The sequence below is a fragment of the Pongo abelii genome, chromosome 23 (genome assembly GCF_028885655.2).
Source record: "Pongo abelii isolate AG06213 chromosome 23, NHGRI_mPonAbe1-v2.0_pri, whole genome shotgun sequence".
Lineage (NCBI taxonomy): Eukaryota > Metazoa > Chordata > Mammalia > Primates > Hominidae > Pongo > Pongo abelii.
Window position 1 is genome coordinate 23,350,038 of NC_085929.1, and position 4,921 is coordinate 23,354,958.

Sequence of the window (4,921 nt, forward strand, 5' to 3'; positions counted from 1 at the left end):
TTTTTTGAGATGGAGTCTGGCTCTGTCGCCCAGGCTGGAGTGCAGTGGCATGATCTCAGCTCACTGCAAGCTCCGCCTCCCAGGTTCACGCCATTCTCCTGCCTCAGCCTCCCGAGTAGCTGGGACTACAGGTGCCCGCCACCACGCCCCGCTAATTTTTTTTTTTTTTTTTTTTTTTTTGTATTTTTAGTAGAGATGGAGTTTCACCGTGTTAGCCAGGGTGGTCTCGATCTTCTGACCTCGTGATCCGCCCGCCTTGGCCTCCCAAAGTGCTGAGATTACAGACGTGAGCCACCGCGCCCGGCCTCTCCTATGCTTTTTTTTTTTACTAGCTTCATAGTTTCAGGTCTCAGACTCAAGTCTTTAATCCATTTTTATTTGATTTGATTTTTGTGTATGGTAAGATGGGTTTAATTTTATCCTTCTGCATATAGTTATTCAGTTTTCCCAGGATCATTTATCGAAAAGACTGTTCTTTTCCCAGTGTATGTTCTTGATGCCTTTGCCAGAGATGAGTTGTTTGTAAATGTGTAGATTTGTCTGCAATCTCTATTCGGTTCCACTGTCCTATGTGTCTGTTTTTTTGCCAGTAGAAATATATTGGCAATAATTAGTACAGAAAAGCTGAAACAATGAAATGACAAAAATGAATTATACTGATATAATTCATTATGCTCACTAAATGCAATAGCATACAGCTAGGATAACAATGTAGTGCACATGATATTAAAATACAACACAATTCAATATACACAGTGCTCACAGTGGCCGTCATTAGAGTGTTGAAGAAGGGGATGTAGTCAGCAAAAGTTGTACAGGTGACTTCAAAAGTAATCATAAGCACTTATGATTACTTTTGGCTTAATTTCTTAAACCAAGACTGGAGACACAGGTGTTCATTATGTGCTTATTATATATATAAAATAAATATTTTATAAATATATTGTTTCTATTCAGTATTTAATAAAGTAAATCAATAGAAAAGGTTAAAAAGCAATGCACACATATTTCAAATATTTTTTGCTCCGATCAATCTTACAGTGCTTAGATACTGAGAACAGATCTCCTAGGTATATGCTGTGTTTCTGGGGTGACATGATGCTCTCATCTGGCCTCCGTGAGCCTAATTCTATCTTACATTTACCCCACTCTTCAACAACAACTTGGGGAGGTGTCCCTAAACATTCCTAGGTGAACCCAAACCTGTGGCCCTCAACACATTTCTAGGTAAAGCAAGCTCCTGACATATCTGTGGATATCCTCTCATTGGAAGAAGGGGGAAGAGACCATCTCAAAATAATTCATTTAATATAGCTTTTCAGCATTAATTTTATTTTGATAAAGAGACGCACAGTAAATAACATTTCTAAAAAACTATAAACTTTCAAGCATTCTCACGCTAAATCTAGCCCTGCTCACATGCCAGGGAAATATAAAGGTGATCTGTTTCTCAATCTGACCAGGATGCTACAGTAATTAAAAATAAACTCAATCCCTGGATCCCTACCAAAGGGTCATTTCATATGGATCAAAGTTCTGGAAAAATTATTTGTCTGGAAATAGACAAATTCTCCAAAATATAATTGAAATAACAGCCTCTGGAAAGGGCCAAATACGACTCTTAATGATAACAGCTAAATATAGGTCTGATGCTCATTCCGTGTGGATAACAATAGCAGCCATTCCCACAAATGGCTGATTTGTGGGAAGTAAACACTACTTTTGCAGAATCGTACATGATTTCAGTAGAAGGGCAAGGACATTTCAGTTGGGAACAGATTGCTCCATGGTAATGTGATCACTATGTACCCAATAGCGTCAATGCAGATGTTATTTTCACCTTAACTATTATCATTGCTGTTTCTAACCACATAAAAGTGTATCCTTTATATATCTGAAGTAAATTCATACTAGTAGTGTAACATCTCCAGCCATTTAAGTGTAAAAAGAGAAAACGTATGATGTGTTTACTTACTGTTTTATACTCCTAACGCATGAAGAGAAGATCCTTTTATTCATTGCCTATACTTTTATTTTTAAACTTTCTGTAACACTTTATCTTATATCCAGCATAGAATTGAGATTTGCTTTTTGATTTAATCTGACAATATTTTTTCCTCTAATAAGAGTCAAGTCCACTTACTTTTAATGATAAATTGTGTTTGGTTATATTTTGGTTACAGTATATTATGCTATGATTTATATGCACATATCTGTCTTTTGCTGTCTTGTTTGTTTTTATTGCTTTTGTTTGATGTTGTGATATTTTGAAGAGTTAAATTTTTATTCTGATGGCTACCTTATGTAATTTCATAAAATCATCTCTTTCTTTAGACAGTAGCTAATGTCTCTAAACTAAGAACAATGGTATTAGCTGTATTCTCTTTCTTGTCCTCCCTGTGTGATTTTTCATCCCACAATTTGATTTAATCATATTAACTTTGTTTCCCCTGGTGCCATTAAGTATGCTTACATTTCTATAAACAATATCCTTTGACTCCCAGGCATTACAGATGAGCAGTCAGTAAAATCATTCTGAGGAATACTTTCTCTTTCCTTTTCTTCCATTTTTCTTAGTTGTATCATTTCTATATTGCCAGAGCACCTACAGTTGCATTTCTTTCTGTCAGCTTTATCCAGCATTTGTTTGTATCTTTTATTTGAAGTTAAATATATTCCTTGCTCACTACAACACTTCTGGGAAGGAAGGTTTCTGTTGTCGTTGTTGTGCTTGTACAGTTGCTTATTTAAAAACATTGGCGAAAACAAAAACTGTATGTAGATGGAATGGAGATAAGACAGAAAATGAGAGAGACTGATGATGAGTGTGCTTATTCTAGACTGGGAGGCGTGCTACACTGAGTAGTGTCTCCAAGGCTGCAGGAAAGGATGGTTGATTGTGAGCAGGTGTACTTTCCACTGGAGGAGAGAAGTCCTGAGCTCAACAACCTGTGCAGAACCAGGAACTGGTAATGGTTCAAATCAACTTACAGACCTGGAGGTAGAAATTTAAGAAAACTCGTTTAGCACCTAGTTTCCTAGAAAATATTAGCTACTATTTGCTGAGCATCTGTCAGTCTGTCTGTAGCATGGAAGATCTGAGTACAGGGGAAACTGGATTAGTAACAGTGGGTCAGAAAATTATATAATATTCAACCAAAATTCCTGCTTTACATACACAGCACCCTGGTATTTCCAGAACTAGAAGGTAAAGAAATTATTTGTGCTTGAACTTGCAGAAAACTGCCTTTTCCCGTCTTCTCTTGCATCTTAACCTGGAGCTTCCCTTTTCTTGAGCCTCAGTGTGCTTCCCAACTCAATTTATAATTGACTTCCTGCAGTTTCTCCTTAGGACAGGGCTTTGTTTTGGAGGTGGTTAATTTGTAGGGTTCATAGGAAACAGACCACTCACAGCACCTGCTTTTTGCCATCCTCACTCTCAGCTATGAGTTGAGGCCCAGGAAGCCTTCTGCCAGCCTCAGCTGCTGTTCTCAGATTAATCTGCTGAGTTCTTTTTGCCTAGTGAGAATCTCTGAATTTATGAACATAGATGTTAGCACTTGTATTTCTAGGTTTTCCAGTTCCCAGGGCCATTAAACATTTTTTTCCTTTCCTTTCCTTCTTCCAAAAAAATTGGTGATACCCCTGGGTCCCTGTGGTTTAACCTCACAAAAGGTCCATGATGACACCCTGTTACATTGTTTTGTCATAGTTAATACCTTGTTATCCCAGTTGCTCAGTCAGTTTTTATGAGAGATTCAGGGATATTAACAAAATTGTGCTGCTGCTGCTACTAACATCTTCCATAAAAGCCCTATTAATTAAAATGTTTATTTTGCATGTGATTTGAACTTGTAATTTTTATTCAAAGTTTTTCAACAGAGATCCAGAAAAGACCTTCCTTATATTTTTAGTTTTGTGCATTGCAACACTTTTTAGTGAAAAAAAAAAAAAATGAGAACAACACAAGTGATTTTAAAAGAATAAACCTACAATCCATTAATTATAAAATGAAATACTATGCAGGTGTTAAGAATGAGGGAATCAATAAGAACTTGTGTGGGGTAATTGTAAACTTTTAAAAAATAAATTTAATGCTCATGTGACCATATTATCGTTAAAAAAAAAAACAAGCATACTTGCACACACCTTCAAGTAAAATGAGTACATGCATTTAAAAATATTTAAATTAAGTGAATGGCCCAATAATTTAACTTTATACAATTCTATGTTCTCTGATTATTTTATATGCTAGAAACAGGCATTACTGTTTTGTTTATTTCATTTGAAATAATTGTAGTCACATGAGGTTTAAGTTATAATACAGAGAGGTCGCATATGCCTATTTTCTAATTGGATACCTTATTTACTACTATTGAGTTTTGAGAATTTTTTACATATGCTAGATGTAAGTTCTTTGTCAGATATATGGTATGCAAATTATTTCTCCCAGTCTGTAGTTCATTTTTTCAACCTCTTTACAGGGTCTTTCTAAGTAAAAAAAAAAAAAAAAAAAAAAAAAAAAAAAGGTGTTTATTTATTTTAATGAAGTCCAGTTTTATCACTTTTTCCTTTTGTAGATTTTGTTTTTGATATCAAGCCTAAAAATTCTTTGCCTAGCCCAAGGTCTCAAGAGTTTTCTTCTATTTTAAAAAGTTTAATGAATTTATTTATTTATTTATTATTTTTGAGACGAGGTTTCACCCAAGCTGTAGTGCAGTGGTGCCATCATTGCTCACTGCAGCCACTAACTACTGGATTGAAGTGATCCTTCCACCTCAGCCACTTGAGTAGTAGCTGGGATTACAGGCACGAGCTACCATACACAACTTTAAGTTTTATAATATTACATTTTACATTTAAGCCTGTGATTTATGTGAGCTAAATTTTATATAAAGTATAAATTTAGGTCAGTCTTAGT

At 35.5% G+C, this 4,921-nt stretch overlaps 1 long non-coding RNA gene across 1 annotated transcript; it reads right to left on the reverse strand.

Moving 5' to 3' along the window:
* Positions 1-356: 356 nt before the first annotated feature.
* LOC129052490 (uncharacterized) lies at positions 357-3,658 on the reverse strand. The gene is made up of 3 exons (XR_008517543.1): positions 3,418-3,658; positions 2,474-2,995; positions 357-624 (listed from the first exon to the last, which is right to left on the reverse strand). It is a non-coding gene; the product is annotated as an uncharacterized LOC129052490 (long non-coding RNA).
* Between the last annotated feature and the right edge of the window lie 1,263 nt (positions 3,659-4,921).